General features: G+C 49.0%; 1 pseudogene; it reads left to right on the forward strand.

Moving 5' to 3' along the window:
* The first annotated feature begins 920 nt into the window (after window positions 1-920).
* Window positions 921-18,456, forward strand: LOC101935794 (tripartite motif-containing protein 10-like; annotated as a pseudogene).
* The last annotated feature ends 2,506 nt before the right edge of the window (window positions 18,457-20,962 follow it).

Consider the following 20,962-nt stretch of genomic DNA (forward strand, 5'->3'; position numbering starts at 1 on the left):
GATGGAGGTGACATGGGGGCACAAGGGAAAGAGTTGTGGGACAAAGGCTGCAGCGGGTGCGGTACTGCTCCATCTGCATGGCTACAAGTGCCTGTATCAAGTCCGCTTGGTGCTCCATGATGCTTATCAGCCGATCCGTGCTTTCTAACTCACGATGCGCCCACACTGGCAAGGCACGTGGAGCGCTCTGACTCCGCGGCTAGAGTGCTCCCGGTACTCCACCTCCGCGAGTGGAATAATGTTTGATGTGCCCCCGCTGGAGCACTGCGGAGCCAGTGTGGATCCCCTGCTCTGTTAATGCGCTCTGATCGGCCTCCAGAAGTGTCCCACAATGCCTGTTCTAGCCACTCTGGTCAGAGTCAGACCTGCCCTTTAAATTCTCTGGGAATTTTGAAAATCCCCTTCCTGTTTGCTCAGCCAGGCGTGGAGTGCTCTCAGCAAATCTTTCCAGGTGACCATGCCTCCACACGCCAGGCGATCCCCAGTATGGAGCAATGGCGAGGTGCTGGACCTCATCAGTGTTTGGGGGGAGGAAGCTGTCCAGTCCCAGCTGAATGTAGTTGAATGTTTCAAATAAATTAAAAAGCGGATTTAACGTGGCACTCTATACTTCTGGATTTTTAATTTAATTGTTTAGATAACTCGTAGGAAGTCTTTACAAGTTGCAACATACAGTAATAATAAAATTACATCTCTTATTTGTATTAGAATGGAGCTGATTAGATCGAGAACACCAGAACTTTGGCAAAGTTCCAGTCCCAATCAAATGAACATTGCGACTCTGATCTATTTCTAATTCATATCAGATCCTGTTTGGAAATTTTAAAAAATTATTTCTAACTATGATGGCTGAAGGAAAGTATAATGGCATATTTGGGGCATCATTCTGTCAATACTGTTGGCCTCTATAAAGTTTTTGTGGGCATAGAATGAGGGATATTATGACCAGCTCTTTTATTTAGAAAATGCTTGTATCTCTTCAACAAGGAGTCCGGTGGCACCTTAAAGACTAACAGATTTATTTGCGCATAAGCTTTCATGGGTAAAAAACCCATTTCTTCAGAAAGCTTATGCCCAAATAAATCTAACACAGGTACCCCCTGATACTTGTATCTCTTCAGTGACTTGATTTACTTAATTCTGTTTTATGACTGCATGGGGAAATATTTGTTTAAAGTCTAATCTGTACAAATGTAGGAGTTCAATATAGTCATTATTTTGTATCTCTCTCTCCTTTCTCCTTATATTTTCTCCTTTCCAGAACTGAAGGATCCCAGGCTCCAGCGAACACATTCATGACAGATCAGCAATGAGGCAGAAGGCAGGCAGCTGCAGGAAGGGCGGAGGCCAGCTTCAGTCGGGGATAGACGTGAAAGTGAAACTTACTTTCTTATTTCTCGTAGGTGCCATGGCCGCAAGAGGGGGGATAAAAGATCTCCAAGAGGCTGTTATCTGTTCCATTTGCCTGGCTTCTTTTAACAATCCAGTGATTCTCATCAAGTGTGGGCACAATTTCTGCCGAGCCTGCATCACTCAGTACTGCAAGGACTCCAAAGTCTCCCCGCCGTATCCCTGCCCTCAGTGCAGAGAACCGTTCCGGGAAGGGGAATTCCAGCCCAACCGGGACCTGAGGAATGTAGTTGAAATGACCCAAACCATCCCAGACCTCCAAGGGAAGAAAGCGTGTGAAAAACACGAGGAGCTTTTGAAACTTTTCTGTGAAGTGGATCAAACCCCCATCTGTGTGGTGTGCAGAGAGTCCCGCAGTCACAAAGACCACTCCGTGGTTCCTCTCGATGAGGCTGCTGTGGATTACCAGGTAATGTTTGCATTTGGGAGGCATCCAAGTCCAGACATTCTCGAACAATCAGAACAGCCATCTGAGAACTATACAACCAGCAACGTAATGAAACTAGCTTCCTACAATGACAAGGTAGAAAAGCAGAAGGGATTTTATACAGGAAGAACGTTGAGGAGAAATGTTTTTAAGGCCTGCTCTGCATATAGTTTTTGCACTGATCTGTGTTGGGGAGGGCTGGGATTTTTTTATTTTTTTTTTACAAAAGAGTTATGTCGGCAACCCCCCGTCCTCCCGGTGTGAATACAAGTTGTACTAGTACAAAGGTGCCTGATGCCAGGAACGCTTGTTTCCCTTTCCATACAGGAATAGGCTATACACGGTTATACAGGTGTAACTACACCCACGCTAGCAGGGCTGTATGGCTTTAATAGTACCAGGAGATGTAAAGCAGGGTATGATTTGTGTGCCCTAGAGCAAGGGCATCCCCTGTGCAGGGAAAAATCCACACGGGGGCAGGAAACTCCACAAGTTCCAGCTCACACAGTCTCCTTTTACTCCTTGCAGGGTGGGGGGAACAGGGTTTGCTTCTCATACAGGATGGACAACGGCTGGGGGGGGCCTGGCCCATTCCAGCACATTTCTTGAAATCTGCGGAGGCAGCGGTAGGGTGACCATATTTTCAAAATGAAGATCCAGGGTCCTGTTATCTGGGGGGAAGGAGGTGGAGGATCAGGGAGGAGGACACGCCGGCTTTGGCAACTGGGAAAGAATTATGTCCATTCCTTACCATCTTTTCCTCCTCAGCCAAGCAACACCCCCCTTTCTCCTCCTCGTCCCTCTCCATAATGAAAACCAAGACACGTTAAATATCTTTTATAGCAGGGAGTCTTGAAAATGTAACGGATGTACATTAATCACTATGGTTGCAAGGCTCAAGCAGCTCGGCTGCCCTTTTTGTGTAGGGAGCGGGGGGGGGGGGTAAAGAAGAATGAAGGATGGTACCTGCCCCCAGTTTCTGTGTGTCACTGGGTTAGTTCTGTTTGGACGGTGTCCCAGTGACTCCTCTCACTGACTCTCCCCTACATTCTCCGGCAATCCCAGTGCTTAGTGGGGGGGTCAGGAATTGGTTGTGCGTAGGGGGAGGGGGGAAGATTATTTCTCAGGCCCACTTAGAAATGCCAAGGCCGGTGATGTATCAAAACATGCCCTGGGTGACAGTGTGGTTCGGAGACTGCTCAGAAAAGTCACAGTGCACATGAACAGAGGACGAACACATGTGCACCGAGGAAGTGAAGCCTCAGTCAAGCCCCGTCCTTAGCTCAGTTTCTCTGTCAGTGCGGTCTCGATTCACAGTATTTACTTAGGCACCTAAACCCCAGTTTGAGCCTCCACTGCAATTCACAAAACTCCTGCTGAGCCCTGTCGGTGCCTAAACTCCCTCGGCCTCTGTGTTTTCAGTAACTAGTTCCCTCAGCACCCGTGTTTCTGCCCCTGGCCATGCGCACTGCTGCCTCGCTCAAGGCATCTCGATGCCTGTCTCCCACCTAAGCCCCAGGGAAGATCAGCCTTAGGCCGCCCAACTCCTGTGTGGGGCCTAAGCTGGTAGGCGGCCTGAGGCCCCTCAGGTGAGTTCACTCACAGAACGCTCTCCCTCATCGTCTTTAGCCCAGTGTTCAGAGCACTCACCTGGGACATGGGAGACCACAGGTTCAAGTCCCTCTTCCACGTGATGTGGAGAAGGGATTTGAACAGGGATCTGCCACCTCTCTATGGGATATTCTGAGATAGGCTCCCTCCATCTCTCCTGCAGAAGCTGTTCCACTGGGGATAAATACTTAGAGAGTCATTTGCAGGAGAGAGGGAGAGACTGCAAGCATGAGAAGGACTCTATAGTCATGTGGTTAGAGCACTCACCCATTTTATTATGCATTTAATATTCCTGAAAATATAAATAAAATGGGGAAAAGCCTCCAAAAGCAACTGAAACTAAACCAGTTTTTCTTTTGTTAGGAACAAATTCGGAGCCGTTTGGAGAGTTTGAGAAAAGAGAGAGACGAGATTCTGTCGTATAAATCGAGTGGGGAAAATACAAGCCAGGAACTACTGGTAGGTTCCGTTCTTACTCAGAGACAAACGTGCGCAGGGACATTGTTGATACTCTGCTTAGTCTAACACAAGAAGAATAGTGAGAAACGTGTTCTTTTCTGTGAAAGATTGTTACTTATTTATTCGCATTGGAAAGAAAAACTGTTCTGCTTCAATTGAGTATAAACAGGAAAATGGAGCATTAAGGAAAGAGTTTTAATAATCCAAATATTTCCATTGATAACAGGAGTGTAATTTGTTTAGCTAACAGTAGTTTCTCCTTTATCTTTCAGCTAGAGCTGGTCGAAATTCAACCACAAAAATGTTCTGTAGCAAAATGGGATTTAGCAGAAAACAATTTTTTTCCATGGGAAAATGTCTTTTCAAATAAATAAATAAATAAATAAATAAAATCTGTTTTTTCACAGGAAATTTCAGAATGAACAAAATGTTTATTTTCATTGCAAATTGAAGTTTTCATTTTGGTTTTAAAAAGCTGAATTTTTTTCAAAATTTCAAATGTGTTTTATCCCTTTTCCCCCCCATTTACTCCTTTTTGCCACTGAATACAACAACATGAATAATTTTCAGGTTTTTTCTCCTAGTTTTTCCTTTTCCTTTTTGCCAATTTTTCTAAAATGGGAGAACTTTTGAAGAGTTCCAGAGAGAATGGAATAAGGGATGGTGCTGGAAATAGACATTATTTTCTTACATTTTAGAAAAAAGGGGAAACAGAAATGTGAATTTTTTTCAAGTTATTTCATGATATTTTTCAAACAAATTAAAAGTCCCATTTTGAACACTGAAAAATGGAAACAACTTTGAAATTTCAATTTTTTTTTTTGCAAATTCCTCTCCCATGTTTTGGCTTTACTTTCAACAGACAGAACTGTTAGCATATAAACCTATTTTTGAACCTGAGATAGAATTTTGGGTTTGACTTTTGATACTCTGACATCCTTACTAATAATGTGTGTGAAGAACAAAGGACAAAGACATGGTGTGTGTCTTATGCCTGGTCAGATGGGTTTGTTAGTATAATGGGAATGGATAAGAACAGAGAAAAGGTTACAGGGTATGGTGGGAGTGTAATATATGAGCATACACTGGAAGGCTGCCTGGCTCCTCTCTCAAGCCAAGGTCAATGTCATGGATTTGGGGGAGTCTTGGCCCTGCACCCCCGGCTTCCTGCGATTCACCATGACTCTTAGCCAGCCAGTAAAGCAGAAGGTTTATTTAGACAATAGGAACACAGTCCAAGATCGGTCCTGCAGGTACAAACAATTGGCCCCACCTCAGTCAGGTCCATCTTGGGGGGCCAGGGAGGCCAGAGCCCCATTGGGAGGCCAGAGCCCCATCTGGGCTCCCCTCCATTTTCCCAGCCAGCTCCAAACTGAAACTCCCTCCAGCCATCTCACTCAGCCTCCCCCCCAGGCTCCTCCCCCTGCCTTTGTCCAGTTTCCTGGGCAAAGGTGTTACCTGGCTTCAACCCCCCTCCTGGGTTCTAATGTTACATGCTCAGGTTTCTTCCCTCAAGGAAAATCTCCCATCCCCACAGCAGACAGTCCCGGTAAAACTCCCCTGCAAGCTCCCCAGGTCAATACTCCCCACTTCCTGATACATCACAGGTACCCACCCAATATTCAAAGAAAACATTAAGAACATTCCCACTTTGTCACAGTCAAGCAGCCAGTTAGGAGGGGCAAAGGGGGAATGGGGAGTGCGGGGGAGGCATAAGAAACACTAAAAGCCAAAGAAAAGCCTGGCCTTGGCCAGGACACAACCTTACTCGTCACCCCTCCCCTGGGGTACAGAAGAGGTGGGATGAAGACCCCAGACTCATGACCCTCCAGAACAGAACATGCCCATAAGTTGTAAGGGGTGTAACTAGGGGCGCGCACTGCAGGTATATTTGGATCTACTAAGAAGGAGGAATGGGGAACGGGGACATGGGGTAAAGGCTCTGCGGCATGAGAACTGGGAAGGGGGACGTGGGATAAAGGCTCTGTGGCATCAGAGCCGGGAAGGGGGACACGGGGTAAAGGCTCTGAGGCATCACAGCCAGGAAAGTGGGTGCGGGATAGGCTCTGTGGTGTCGGAGCCAGGAAGGGGGATGCAGGGTAAAGGCTCTGCAGCATCGGAGCCAGGAAGGGGGATGCGGGGTAAAGAGAGCATCTGTTCCCCAATTCAAGTCTAGCACTTCTGAGTTTGGGTTCTACTGTTTGCTCCCCAGAAGTAATCCTTGCCTGTCCAGTTCTGGATCCCACACCTGCTGTACTTTCTGTTATTTGAAGGATCTGGTTTTCTAGATGCCACTGATAACAGAATATCCTAATAATGCAAGATACATTCATATTCTAAACACCAGTTAGGATTCTTCAGAATTCATTGGAAAAATCATCTGTCTATTGAGCATAGTGTATGTTCTCTGTAAAATATCAGGAGTTAAATTCTACGGGATTGCAATGACATGCTCCCATGTGCATACATAAGGCTTTATAAAATGTCCCATAACTCACTCCATGTTCCTGTCCTTGACACATGCTTTCTCTGTTGGGATCTCTTCATTTCAGAAACAGCTACAAACTGAGAGGCAAAAGATTGTGGCTGAATTTCAGCAACTGCGCCAGTTTTTGGAGGAACAAGAGCGACTCCTGCTGGCCCAGTTGGAAGAGCTGAATAAGGAAATTGAAAAGAGGAGGGATGACTATGTTGCCAAACTATCTGAGGAACTATCCTCTTTCAGTTCCCTGATCAGTGAGATGGAGCAGAAGTGCCAGCTGCCAGCAAGTGAATTCCTACAGGTGAGACGGTGTTAGAAACACCCCAGAACCTGTCACAGGGCAAGAAAGTCTCCTAACCCTTCATTTTTGGAGTGTAGGAGTGTGTGAGATTCCCTTGGTGTTATCTGGATCTGCTAGGTCACTCCAGTCCTCGACTCTGAGAGCCAGCCTTGCCCTGTTCCGCAGTGAGAACCCCCACTCCTGGGCTGTTCACGCACAGCCTCTGGCATGTAAGCTGCTCCCAGCTACATGAGTGAGCACTTTTGGCCAGCCGCTGCTTGGATTGTGTAACCGAATGACACTAGCCAATATCTCCAGTCCCAGACACAACCCTAGGAACTTCTGTCTTGCAGTTTCCAGTTATGCCCGCTGGACGCTGCAAGCTTATATGAGTTCATCAATTTAACAAAGAAATTGGTATGTACCAGGCTTGTTATCCCAAGGGGAGTGTCTAATACGCTTCAAACCAAAAGCTATACTTCAAGTAGAATAAACAAATAGATTTATTAACTACAAAGATAGATTTTAAGTGATTAAAAGTCAAAGCACAAGAAGTCAGTTTTGGTCAAACGAAACAAATGCAAAATGCATTCTAAGCTGATCTTAACACTTTCAGTGCCTTTACAAACTTAGATGCTTCTCACAGCCAGGCTCTCCGCTTTGATCAGCGCTTCAGTCACTTGATGTGGTGTCTGTAGATGCAGGTGGAAGAGAGAAAAAATGGCAAACGTGTCTCCCTGTTATCATGTTCTTTCTTCCCTCTTGGCTTTGCCCCCGTCCCCTTCAGAGTTAGGTGAGCATTACCTCACCGCTGTCCCAAACTGACCAAAGGCAGGGGGTGACTCACTTGAGAGTCCAACAGATCCTTTGTTGCTGCCTACGCCAGTGTCCTTTGTTCCTGTGAGGCTGGGCTGGGTTTTTCCCATACATGCCCTGATGAGGTGTGAACTGCCCCTCTGCTCCTGGAGAGTTTTTCCTGGACTTGTTTTAAGCCACGAGGACACATTCTCAGCCTCATAACTATATACATGAAATTACAACCTATAACATCACTTTAACAACAGTGCTCAGTGCATCATATAAGGATGAACATGGGTATGCAGGGTGTTCCCCTGAGGTACAGAGTGTCACAGAGTGAATGGTCAGAACATACAGAATTGCTAAAATATACATTATTTTTCTTTACGGGCTTGATAAAATGCCCATTAAAGTCAATTGAAATATACTTCTGGGGTCCAATGGGCATAGGATCAAGTCCTAAATGAAAAAAAAATCTTCATTTGAATTCTAGTCAGGGGCGGCTCCAGATATTTTACCGCCCCCAGCACGGCTTGCCTGCCAGAGGTCCCCGGTCCCGCAGCTTTGGCATCCCTGCCAACGAATAGCCGCCAAAGCTGCAGAACCAGGGACCTCCCACAGGCAAGCCGCCGAGGCCGCCCTCGCGGCAACCGGCAGAGCGCCCCCCGCAGCTTGCCGCCCCAGGCATGAGCTTGGTGTGCTGGTGCCTGAAGCCGTCCCTGATGCTAGTTAGAGAAGGCTCCTCCAAAAATGGCAAACTCCGAATTCTGTTCTCTCTGTCTCATAATGCAAGAACAAAGGGACATTCACGCAAATTAGGTGACAAATTCAAAACTGATCCAATGAACGTTTTCTCACACATCACATAATTAGACTGTGGAACTGATTGCCACCGGATCTTGTTGAGATCAAGCATTTGGCAAAACTCAAAAAGTGATCGGATATTTATATGGACAACAGGAATATGCAGAGTGATATTAAACCTCATGCTTCACTGCTTCAGGCAGTCACTAACTTTTAGAGAAAAGGATGAGAATGTAGGAGGCAGATTATCTTACACCTTCCTCTGAAGCATCTGGTTCTGTCTACCTTTGGAGATGGAATACTTATTAGATGTACCTCCGGTCTGAGCCAGTCTGGCATTTCCTGTGTTCTGAACACTAACTCCAAAAGATCTAAAATGATACCAGTTTTTAATTATGGAAATAGCAATGACTGAAGCTGAGTTTCAATTTAAAGTCTCATTTTGCCACTCTTAATACATACCAAAAAAAGGGAAAATATTGGCCTTAAAACTGATACATGAGGTCTGAGGCTGTGGTGATTGTGTCTGCCAGAACTGACGTTAGATAGGGAAGATGTTTGTTACTTATGGTAGCCTGAAAGTGTAAGTAGTTGTTAGAATTCCAAAACCCTTCTACTGATTTTATTTTTCAAAAAATGCCTCTAAGTAGCAAATAAGAAAGAAGGTGAGAAATAAAACGTAGCATCCTGGTCTTCTCTAGCTGATATCTAGGGTCAAATTCTCAGTTGCGACCACTATCTGCTGTGGGCAGCATTCTTCACTCCTCAGGTTTCCTGCATTGAATCTGGAATGTAGGATAGTGAATGGCCCTGTGTTACACTGTACCCCACACCCATTGTTCTCACCCAGCCCCACTTTGCTGTGGATGTCAAGAAGCCCACAGGATGGGCCTTCAGAATGTTTGTGGGCGAGTGGGGAGAGAGTTTAGAGCATGGGGCAGCACAGCCTGGGGGCATCCCCCCTCTGGACCCACTGGAGTCTGCAGGAGGGGATCTTCCCCACACCTGTGAGTGTTAGGAAGATGCTTGTTCAGTACATCACAAGACTGAGCCCTCTGATTCCATGTGCCGGGTGGTTATTCAAATGTTGTTAGACAAAGAGCCTGTGTGTCTCCTTATACAAACTTCCTGGGCCCAGATCCTGCAGTCAGAGCACTTCTCCAGAAGAGCAAAGGCAGCACATGTAATGTTTTTGTTTATGTTCATAAATAATTTCTCTTTGAATCTCAAACTATGAAGACAAAGTGAGTCCCCTCCAGAGCAGGAGGGATCCTTAGTATGAGAGATGGGACTGAATTTCTTTTTCTCTCTCCCCTTTAGGACATCAAAGACACCTTGAGCAGGTAGGTGTCTCCTTCTCATTCTCCCTTTTACTTCCCAATGCAGAGAAGGGATTTTAAACATGAGACCTGGCTCCCCATGGTCCAGCAGTGCAGGGTGTGGGGCTGGTTCCCAGTCCCCCTCCGTTACATCTAATCTTGGGTCTGTTGTCATTTTGACTAGACTCCAGTATAGAGCAGCCTGAGAAGAGTTATTGACCTACAGACAGGGTATTGATTTGTAGTGGCTGGTGGAATGGAGCCCTCAGGAGATTGGGGATGGAGAATGAATTTTTCATTTCTAGGTCATAGACTCCAAACTCCACCTAGGTATGTAGAGATGGAAAGTCAGTGACATCCTATGACTATTCAATGAGCTGAATATTAATTGTTTCTTATTATGCAGTGAGCTCTATCCGTGTGTTTGGTGTGGCAATTGATATGATGGAAGAGACATTCAGGGGGGAGGGATAGCTCAGTGGTTTGAGCATTGGCCTGCTAAACCCAGGGTTGGGAGTGCAATCCTTGAGGGGACCACTTAAGGATCTGAGGAAAAATCAGTACTTGGTCCTGCTAGTGAAGGCAGGGGGCTGGACTTGATGTCCTTTCAGTTCTCTAAGATAGGTATATCTCCTAGCTCTAAGGAGTTTATAATGGGCTATTATCAGTAGCACTATGGCAGTGCCTAGAGGCTCCAGGCAAAATCAGGTCCCAACATGCTGGTTGCTGTAAGGCGTTTACAGTGTAAATAGACACAAAGGGAGGAAGGATTAAAATCAAACATAGAACTATGAAATGGGGAATCACTGGCTAGGCAGCAGGACTGCCGAAAAACTTCTGGGGGTTCAAGTGGTTCACACATTGAAGGAGTCGGCAGTGTGATGCTGTTGTGAAAAAGGCAAATGTCATTGTGGGATGTTGTCCCAGGTTGCTGTATTCACCGCAGGTGGTGCCTCCCCCTGGCTGTTCGGGGGATTAGCTCTCTTCCAGGGCCAACCCCTCCCCTTGCCGTCTCTCCCCCGTTGTCTCTCTCTCACTCTGCAGCCTCATCTCTCGCTCCAGGAGCTGCAGCTTCCTCTTCGTGACTCAGCCCTGCAGCCAGGTCACTAAATGGTTTCCCCTTCTGGGGTACAGAGTCTCCCTGGTCCCACTGTCCAGGCAATGCCGCTCCATCAGTGGCTGGTGGGGGAAATCGACCCCGCCCACTGCTCCAGGGTCCAGCCCAGGGACCGTAACACATGCAGGCAAGGTCTGCTCACTCCCTGGGCTACTTCCTACTCACCTGCCATAGGCTTTCTTCTCCACCCTTCTCTCTTATAGGGGTTAGACTAATTCTAAGTACTCCCTTCCCCCAGGGCCAGGCTCCCAGCATGCTGTTCTCTCCCTGGGTTCCCTCCTTCCCTTTCCAATGCATAGAGGGGGGCTGCAGACTTTCTCACTGCAGCCAATTTCTGTTACCAGCTTCCTGGCTTTATACTAGCCCAGCCCCCACCTGCTCAGCTGAGCTTCATCGTCCAATCAGGGGTTGCTTCTCTGGCCTAAACCCCTCATGTGTAGCCTGTCTCCCTAATCTCCTCTTTCTCAGCTTCCTTCACTCTTTTCGGGGGCTGTGGAATGAACACCCCACCGCAGATGTATTAACAGGAGTGTCATATGTAAGACACAGGAGGATGTTGTTCCACCCTTCTCGCCACGGTGAGGCCTCAGCTGGAATCCTGTGTCTAGTTCGGGCACCGCACTTTAGAAAGATGTGGAAAAATTGGAGAGAGTTCAGGGGGTCCGGGACTGCTAGAGCCGGAGGGAGCATGCTAGGGAGTGATGCAGCAGCCTGGGAGCTCACAGAAGAGGGGGCTCTGGGCTGGCAGGGGGGGCGCGGGTGGGCAGTGATGTGGGGCACGGCGGAGGGAGGCGGTGGGGCCCGCGGTTACAGAGGATGCCCGCAGAGGTAGATGCTAACGTGGCTGCGAGCAGCCCATCCCCGCGCCGGGAGCAATAGTGTAAAAAAAAATTAGGGGGCACCACTCTTTGGTGCCCCCAAATCTTGGCACCCTAGGTGGCTGCCTAGTTCGCCTAGTGGTTACACTGGTCCTGGGTGGGGGAGGGAAGCTGATCTGTGGGGCTGTTGGTGGGTACTGAGCCCTAGAGTACCCACGGAGTCGGTGACTCTGTATCACAGGTCCTTAAATTTCACCCAGTTATTCCTGTATTCAGCCAATAACTTGTATTTGACTAAATCCTAACATGTGTTGACTAAAGAACCTTCCAGAAAGCCAGTCAGTCTTGATTTACCAACATCAACAGGTAGTAATGCTAGGGTTACCATTCATCTGGATTCCCCCGGACGTGTCCGGCTTTTTGAGCTAAAAATAGCGTCCGTGGGGAATTTGTAAATGTCCGGACATCCCCCACCCCCATGCAGAGCACGCGCGGCTAACAGGGCAGCCGGATGGTGCCACTTACATGGGGCTCGGACAGCCAGAGAGAGCCCCTCCTCCGCCTCCCCTGCAGCTGAGATCCCTCCTGCCCTCCCTGCATTCGCAGAGCACCTCCGGCAGTCTGGAACTCCTCCCCCGCTCCCCAGCGTGCCGGGACCAGCGTGCCGGGACGAGCGGCTCCAGCCGTTCCTGAGCACGTTCACAGAGACGTTAGGTGAAGGCCAACAACAAGGGGCCCAAGGGGTCGGAGAAGGGGCAGGGAGGTTCTGGAGGGGGCAGTCAAGAGACAGGGGGGTCGGGAGTTCGGGGGGGCTTTCTGGGGGGTGGGTGGATAAGGTTTTGGGCAGTCAGGGTACAGGTAGGGGGTAGGGTCCTGGGGGGCAGTTAGGGTGGGGGGATCTTAGGAGGGGGCAGTCAGGGGACAAGGCACAGAGAGGCTTAGGTAGGGGGTGGGGTTCTGGAGGGCAGTTAGGAGCAGGGGTCCCAGGAGGTGTGGTCAGGGGACAAGGAGCGGGGGGGTTGGGAGTTCTGGGGGGGCTGTCAGGGGGCAGGAGTGGGGAGAGGGATTGGAGCAGTCAGGGGACAGGGAGCAGAGGGGTTTAGATGGGTTGGGAGTTCTGGGGGGGGGCTGTCAGGGGGCAGGAGTGGGGAGAGGGATCGGAGCAGTCAGGGGACAGGGAGCAGAGGGGTTTAGATGGGTCGGGAGTTCGGGGGGGGCTGTCAGGGGGCAGGGGTGGGGAGAGGGATCGGAGCAGTCAGGGGACAGGGAGCAGAGGGGTTTAGATGGGTTGGGAGTTCTGGGGGGGAGCTGTCAGGGGGCAGGAGTGGGGAGAGGGATTGGAGCAGTCAGGGGACAGGGAGCAGAGGGGTTTAGATGGGTCGGGAGTTCGGGGTGGGCTGTCAGGGGGCAGGAGTGGGGAGAGGGATCGGAGCAGTCAGGGGACAGGGAGCAGAGGGGTTTAGATGGGTCGGGAGTTCTGGGGGGGAGCTGTCAGGGGGCAGGGGTGGGGAGAGGGATCGGAGCAGTCAGGGGACAGGGAGCAGAGGGGTTTAGATGGGTCGGGAGTTCTGGGGGGGCTGTCAGGGGGCAGGGGTGGGGAGAGGGATCGGAGCAGTCAGGGGACAGGGAGCAGAGGGGTTTAGATGGGTCGGGAGTTCTGGGGGGGCTGTCAGGGGGCAGGAGTGGGGAGAGGGATCGGAGCAGTCAGGGGACAGGGAGCAGAGGGGTTTAGATGGATTGGGAGTTCTGGAGGGGGGCTGTCAGGGGGCAGGAGTGGGGAGAGGGATCGGAGCAGTCAGGGGACAGGGAGGAGAGGGGTTTAGATGGGTCGGGAGTTCTGGGGGGGCTGTCAGGGGGCAGGAGTGGGGAGAGGGATCGGAGCAGTCAGGGGATAGGGAGCAGAGGGGAGTTCTGGGGGGGTCTGTCGGGGCGGGGAGTGGTTGGATGGGGCGTGGGAGTCCCAGGGGTCTGTCTGGGGGTGGGGGTGTGGATAAGGGTTGGGGCAGTCAGGGCACAGGTAGGGGGTAGGGTCTCAGGAGGGGCCAGTTAGGATGGGGGGAGGGTCTCAGGAGGGGGCAGTCAGGGGACAAGAGGCAGAGAGGCTTAGGTAGGGGGTGGAGTCCTGGGGGGGCAGTTAGGGGCAGGGGTCCGAGGAGGGGGCAGTCAGGGGACAAGGAGCGGGGGGAGGATTGGGGATTCTGAGGGGGGCGGGAAGTGGGAGGGGCGGAACGGGGCTAGGGCAGGACGGGGGCGGGGCTAGGGCAGGGCTCCTCTCGTCCTCTTTTTTGCTTGCTGAAATATGGTAACCCTAAGTAACACTTGAAGCTCCCTAGAAGTGGGGGGGCCACCGGTGCCCTAACCATGGCCCCACCCCTGCTCTGCCTCTTCTCCCGAGACCCCATCCCCTGCTCGCTCCTCTCCACCCCTCCCCCATCACTTGCCTTTAAGGCAGGTACAAAGGGAGAGAGCAGAGCTCTCCCACTTTTAAAAGTGATGGGGCCATGGCCCCCCTGTTCTGGTGCCCCTGTCAAGAAATGGAGAATCCACCACTTCCCTTTCAGTTTCTGCCAATGGTTAATACACTCGCACTCTTAAAAAGATCTGTCTTATTTCCCATTTGAATTTCTCTGGCTTCAGCTTCCAGCAATTGGTCCTTGTGCCTTTGTTTGCTAAACTGAGGAGCCCTTTAGTACCAAGTCTATTCTCCCCATGAAGGTATTTATACCCCACACTCAAGTGCCCGGGTTCTCTCAGTGCAAGGCATTTTTACCAGCCCTCAAATCAGTTTTATGGGTCTTCTCTGCACCGTCTCCACTTTTTCAACGTCCATTTTAAAATGGGGACACCAGAACTGGATGCAGTTTTCCAATATCGGTCTCACCAAAATGAAGGGGAAGCTTGTAGTGTCCAAGCTGGGATTGGACCTATTCCTGGGGCAACAGAGACTTTAATCCTCCTCCAGGGTCTGCTGAGCTACAACCATTCACTAGAGTAAAACACATGTTAGTAAAACACAAATATAAACGAACTCCACAACGAGTAACACTGGGTTGTTCTTCAGATGTGAGAGGGAGAAGTTTCAGAACCCAGTGGCCTTTTCTTCTCAACTGAAATGGAGAATCTGGGAATCTTCTCAAAGAAATGCACCTCTGGAGACCATATGAAGAAGTTCACAGGTAATAAAGAGTCACCTGGGGGATTTTCTCACCTATACACTGATAATTGACAGAGCTGGGGAAATCTCTTAGGGACAATGATTGTGAATGGAGATAGTCAACTAATCATTTGGAAGCTATGAATTCCCTCCTCAGCTCTCAATACAGCACATACACACTGGGTTCGGGGCCTACATTCGCACTCCCTGGGGGTTTCCTTTCTTAGCAGCCATGAACGTTAACCTGAGCTTGGGCTTCTGCTGAATTCACTGTTTTTGAAGTATGTTTGTTTGGATTTTTTGTCTGCAAGATCTCCTGTGTCACCATAGTCCCTCTCTTGCTTTGGAGCAGGGCTGGGGAACCTTTTTTCTATCACGGGCCATTGACCCACAGAAAAAAAATCAGTCGTGGGCCACTCACCCTCGGGGGGACAGAGAGGGGGCATGGAGGCTCTGGACTTCTCCCCACAGCAGGCCAAGCCGGCGCTCTCCAGCCCCGTGGATAGAGGCTCTGGAACAATTTTTCCAGTGGGGGTGCTGAAAGCCAGTGGTCCCCAAAGTTTTTACCTGACACCCCCCTCTCCGCAGAGCTGGGGCCAAGACTGGGCTGAGGCTCTAGGAGTGGGGGTGGCATGTGGACAGAGGTAGGGGGGCTGAGGCTGGGACCACATCTGGGGGTGGGAGCAGAGCCCTGGCTGCAGGGCCAGCAGACGGGACCCTGCCTGTGACGGGGTCCGGCAGCTGCTGGGACCCTGGGCACAGATGGCTGGTGGCTGGGACCCTGTGCAAAACCTGGGGGGTGCTGCAGCACCCTCTGTACTCCTAGTTCCCACAGCTCTGCGCAAGGGTTCATGACTTGCGAGTCCATCCCCATGGCGGGGATGGGGAGTGGCACTGTGGGCCGATAAAATTGAGCAACAGGCCGGATCTGGCCCCCTGGCCGTAGGTTCCCCACCCCTGCTTTAGAGATTCTTGACCTTTTATCCTCCTGAGCTGGAGATAATGAGACCACCAGGGCTGTCAGGAAGGATGAGGCAGTTTTACTGAGTACTAGTGGTACAGGGGCAGATTTAAAGCTGATTGAATGCTAATCAGTGAAAAAGTGTCTGTGTGTGGGTCTGTCTGTGAATGATGTGTTGGTTTCAGAGGGTTTCTCTACACAGCAATTAAACACCTGTGGCTGGCCCGTGTCCCCTGACTCCGGCTCACGAGGTTCAGGCTCGGGCTGGAGCCTGGGCTCTGCGACCCTCTCCCGTCACAGGGTCCCAGAGCCCAGGCCTCTGCCCAAGCCCGAGCATCTACACCGCAATTAAACAGCCCCATTGCCCCAGCCCTGCGAGCCCAAGTCAGCTGTCATGGGCCAGCCACAGGTGTGTAATTGCTGGTAAAACCTCTCTGGGTCTGTCGTGTAACCTTAGGTCATGTCCTTAGTTTTTAATGTTTGTGGTTATTTTTAGTGATGTGTGTAATGGTTTGTACTGGTCTGAATTGCACTTAACCTCCTTAACTAGAACTTCATAAAGTTTGTTTTCTTTTCATTTTGCTTTTGTGTTAGAACATTAACAATCTGACTATATTCATAAACATGACAACCTGACATTTCATCTTTTTCACCCATTTCTTCCTCTAGACTCTCTGTCATCTAGACAGCGGTTGGACAAAGGTAAATTTCTCATATCAAAGTGGGAGTGAAAACTTTCCTATGAATTATGGTGGCTCATTGGCAGCCCCATAGTTCAGGTTTTGTTTCAATTTTGCATTTGACAGGAGCTGAGCAACATATTACTGGTGGCTGCCCAGATCTTTCCTAAAAACAGAAAAGTCAATTCTTTTCTGTATTAGAATTTAGAATTTGTAACTCGTGGTTGGGGTAACCAGATGGGCTGGGGTGAGGGAGGGGGGTGAGCAGTGTATCTCCGCAGAGATCTAAGAGTTTTTAAATGAGCCTTTTGGAAAATCAGAGAGGAACATCTCACCTCATTCTCAGAACTCTTTATGCCCATACATCACATCCCCTGGCAATATTATTATTATGAGCAAATGCACAAGTGGTACAATGAAGAATTGGAAAATTCAACATACAAAAATAGACATTTCTGTTTTCTCTCTCTACTTATAAGTCAAAAGAAAAAATGTTAAAAATGTCGAAAGGGGTTAGGTAGACATCACCTATTAGCAGACATGCCAACTCTCAGGAATTAATCATGAGAGATGCTGTTTCTGAGTAAAATTAAACCTTACTCATGATCTCATGATAGAGCCGTGGCTTAAAAGAAAAAAAAAACATTTGAGAGTTCTAAAAATGAGGCTTAATTTTACTTAGAAATCCTGTCAGCTGTCCAGGGTGGAGCTGGGGCTTCCACTGTCAGATGGGGGCTGTGGGACTGAATTGAGGGGGGTTGGATGGGGACAGAACTGATGGGGTTTGGGGAACAGGATTAATTGTTGGGCAGGAGACGGGCAGATGGGGGGTGAGAGCTCCTGCAGCAGGAGCCAAAATCCCCTTCCCCAGGACATGTGGACGAGTGGGCAACACTAATTGTCACATGCGCACGCCCTGGGGAGAGGCCAGGGAGTTCAAATATCAAGAAACTGACAAAAAAAAAGGACAATAGAATCCTTTTTTAAAATATCATGGTTTTGGGGCCAATCTCATGAGATTTGATTTCTTGAAGTTGGCAATAGTGTATTAGCCATTGTAATTGTCAATAATCTGCTGGGGCATAGACAGGATGTATCACACTCTGGCTGCTCTCTGCTTTGCAGCCCTGAGGCCCCTGTAACGAGGGGCCAGGGAGACTAAAGGAAGGACACAGGTGGCTTAAACCCACCTCCCTCTAACCCCCCTTGTCTTTCCCCCAAGCACAAGGATGGAATCACTGAGACTCAGACGCTGGGTCTGGGGGCCTGGCTCAGCGGAGCTGATCCTTTCACTCTGTCCCTGAACTGGCTCTGTCGGGGTGTGAATCCCCCCTGCCCATGGCTGAGATCTCAGCGCTGCTCCCCAGGCAGAGCTGGGTAAATCCTGGAGGCAGGAGGTTGCCTGGTTCACTCCCCAGCTGGGGCAGGTTCTGTCACTGACACGATCAGACCCTGCCCCAGGGCTGAGCTCTGCCCCTCACGCTCTGATTCTCTCTCTGCAGTGAATGTGACTCTGGATCCAAACACGGCCCATCCCCGACTCATCGTGTCTGCGGATCGGAGGAGTGTGAGATGGGAACGCACACGGCAGAATCTGCCTGACAACCCAGAGAGATTTAACACTATGGCCTGTGTGCTGGGCTGTGAAGGATTCACCTCAGGCAGACGTTACTGGGAGGTGGAAGTGGAGGTGGAGGTGGGGAGGGGAACCTGTGTTTTGGGGGTGGCCAGAGCGTCTGCGAGCAGGAAGGGACAGATCAGCGTTAACTCTGAGGGGGGGATCTGGGCTGTGGGGTGCAGTGAGGATCAGTACTGGGCTGAAACATCCCCTGTGCAGAGCATCCCCTTGTCCCCGAGCCGGGGACCCCACAGGATCCGGGTTTATCTGGACTATGAACAGGGGCAGGTGGCGTTTTTCGATGCTGGTACCGGGGACCCGATATTCACTTTCCCGCCGGCCTCTTTCGCCGGGGAGAGAATCCGCCCGTTCTTCCGGGTTGATGTTAGCGTACAGCTAGTCTAGCCCCCACCCCCCCGATCTCTAGGACCTGGAGGACTCAGCCAGTCTCTGGCTGAAGGGGCTGGGGGGGGGAGAGCAGGGGGGAGGGCTGGCTGAAGGGGCTGGGGGGGAGGGGAGAGCAGGGGGGAGGCCTGGCTGAAGGGCTGGGGGGGAGGGGAGAGCAGGGGGGAGGCCTGGCTGAAGGGTCTGGGGGGGGGAGAGCAGGGGGGAGGGCTGGCTGAAGGGGCTGGGGAGGGGAGAGCAGGGGGGAGGCCTGGCTGAAGGGTCTGGGGGGGGGAGAGCAGGGGGGTGGCCTGGCTGAAGGGGCTGGGGAGGGGAGAGCAGGGGGGTGGCCTGGCTGAAGAGGCTGGGGGGAGGGGAGAGCAGGGGGGAGGCCTGGCTGAAGGGGCTGGGGGGGGGAGAGCAGGGGGGAGGGCTGGCTGAAGGGTCTGGGGGAGGCGGGTGCAGGGGGGAGGCCTGGCTGAAGAGGCTGGTGAAATTGTGTAAGGCTGCGTGAATGCCTTTTACGCTCCTTTGCAGTATCAGACAATAGTCAGGATATTTGCGAGGAGAGCGTGACTATTTCTAGTGGACTCATAGCTCTGTTTAGCATCTTAAAGCTGAGCTGTGTGCGCAGATAATACACATGCGAGAGGGATAGTTTTGTGAACTGCAAAAGCCCGTAGCATGCTAGTGTTTTGACAGTTGCTTCATTTTTTCAGAGCCGCTTTCCTTAAAGATGTAAGGTTTCAGAGTAGCAGCCGTGTTAGTCTGTATCCGCAAAAGAAGAACAGGAGGACTTGTGGCACCTTAGAGACTAACAAGTTTATTAGAGCATAAGCTTTCGTGGACTATAGCCCACTTCTTCGGATGCATATATGCATCCGAAGAAGTGGGCTATAGTCCACGAAGCTTATGCTCTAATAAACTTGTTAGTCTCTAAGGTGCCACAAGTCCTCCTGTTCTTCTTCTTAAAGATGTAGTGGTCTCTGGTAGGAGTAGTCAGTCTTGTAGTTTTTTTTAAAAAACTGAAAATTTGAACATTTTCAGTGTTAAAATTGAAAAAAAAACATGAAATTCTGATGTAAATTTTTTTTTATATTTTGAATTTCAGGATTGGAAAATTATATTTTAATCAAAAATTTTTCCTGTGAAATTTAAAGCATTTGTTTATTAACCACAATGAAACCATCTTGACAATTCTAATATTTTGACACCTTTACATTTCCCTCCACAATTTTTTATCCACACTAGTAGCATCCAAATAAACATAAAATTAATTTCTAAATATATTTTTATAGTAAGAAAATTAAGCTTGCTTTAAGATTTTTTATAGTGGAAAATTATCTTATTTAGAGTTCTTTTTAAATAAATGGATAAATTATGCTGTTTCTAGACTTTTCAAAATTTGATACATTGTATTATTTAGACATCATTTCTTTAAAAAATGTGATCATTATGATTTTTGGAGATTTTATGACATATAGGGAAACTGGCTTATTTAGAGATTTTTTAATAAATGGGGAAATTGTATTTCTAAAATGTTATTAAAATGGGGAAATCGTTTCATTTATAGATTTTTGTTATCAATGGGAAAATTGTCCTATTTTCCATTTATAAAAAAATCTAGAAATAAATGTTGACATTTTATTTAAATAAATGCATAAATTGGCTCATCTAGTGACCTTTTAAAATAGAAAAATTGACATGTTTATAGACATAAATGGATACATTTTCTGATTTCTAGAACTTTTAAGTGGATAAATTGTTTAATTTTTTTCTTAAATTGATTGTCTTATTTAGAGACTCTTTGTTATAAATAAGAAAATGGTCTTATTTTCCTCTTACCCCAAAATTACTGCGAGCATTTTCCCTTCACACGATAACAAAGAAACCCCAATTTTTTATGTGTGGAGAAATATTTCAGCACAAAAAGTCAGCTCTGTGTTTAATGTAACTGTCAGGCTGTAAAATTTAAAATGGATCAAACAAAATACCTTTTCCCCCAAAACACAGTTGGCCGGAGGAACTCATGGCCACAGGATTTCATTGGAACCAATAGTTTAGGAGGATATAAAACAGGATTGGACATTTATTGGGAGAAGATGAACATCCAAAGTTAGAATCGTGAAGGTTCCAAAGACAAATGAGTCTCGATCTAAAATTGTCAGGGTTTAAACCGATCTCTGGAGATTTGGAATAAATTTCCCCCACTGGGAAGCTATTCCATAATTGTCCACTAGGTGGTGACTGGTACCAGCTAGAGTTGGCATGTTCAGATGACACTCCCTTTGCATCTCAGCAGAGTCCCTCCCCAATCCAACCCCATTAATTTCTTCCTCCCCGGTTGATATTTTACAAAATAACTGCAGCGAAATGCCTCACAAACAGGTCCCACGACCTTGACTCTGTAGTGGTCGCCTGCAGGGGACTGGTTTTGTGACCCATCAATTCCCTTCCAGTCTTGTATCCCTGTCAACAGCAGAGGGTGGAAAAGATGAGCTTAGAGCACCGGGTCCTCTATGCTAAAGGCTTCCCTGTGGGCTACCTTCTTTCTCCCATGACATGTCGAACATTCTGTACAATCTAGGATGGGAAACATTTGTTGTAAAGTCCCTGGAAAGACCCGCACAGCAGAAGATA

Source organism: Chrysemys picta, chromosome 12, assembly GCF_011386835.1.
Source record: "Chrysemys picta bellii isolate R12L10 chromosome 12, ASM1138683v2, whole genome shotgun sequence".
Taxonomy (NCBI): Eukaryota; Metazoa; Chordata; order Testudines; family Emydidae; genus Chrysemys; species Chrysemys picta.